Source organism: Octopus bimaculoides, chromosome 20 (assembly GCF_001194135.2).
Source record: "Octopus bimaculoides isolate UCB-OBI-ISO-001 chromosome 20, ASM119413v2, whole genome shotgun sequence".
NCBI lineage: Eukaryota > Metazoa > Mollusca > Cephalopoda > Octopoda > Octopodidae > Octopus > Octopus bimaculoides.
In genome coordinates this window covers 39,220,808-39,221,235 of record NC_069000.1, presented here as the reverse complement: position 1 = coordinate 39,221,235, position 428 = coordinate 39,220,808, and the positions used below count along the sequence as shown (strand labels likewise).

General features: G+C 31.3%; 1 protein-coding gene across 7 annotated transcripts in view; it reads right to left on the bottom strand.

Annotated features, from left to right (window-relative positions):
• Positions 1–428, bottom strand: part of LOC106873878 (uncharacterized) — a 375,863-nt gene that overhangs the window by 196,027 nt on the left and 179,408 nt on the right. The window lies entirely within an intron of this gene.

Here is a 428-nt window from a genome sequence, read left to right as displayed (position 1 = left end):
ATTATTATTCATATACACTTGCTGCAAAACAGAAAGGACTAACATAGAAAATAAGCTCAACCGTACAGAATATTTAGAAAATTCCCAACTGGTTAGTGGAAGATACAGTGGAAGATACATTGGAAGATACAGTGGAAGATACAGTGGAAGATACAGTGGAAGATACAGTGGAAGATACAGTGGAAGATACAGTGGAAGATATCCTGCTGAGAAATCAGAACGGACCCCAACAAAACAACCAGCTACAGAGTTATTACATTCCTGACTTTATTTTATATAGCTTTATATATCTTTTATCTTTCGTTTGTTTTAGTCATTTGATTGTGGCCATAGTTGAACAAATCGACCCAATGGCTTATACTTTTTTAAGCTTGGTATTATATATATATGTATATATACATAATATATATATATATATATATATATAT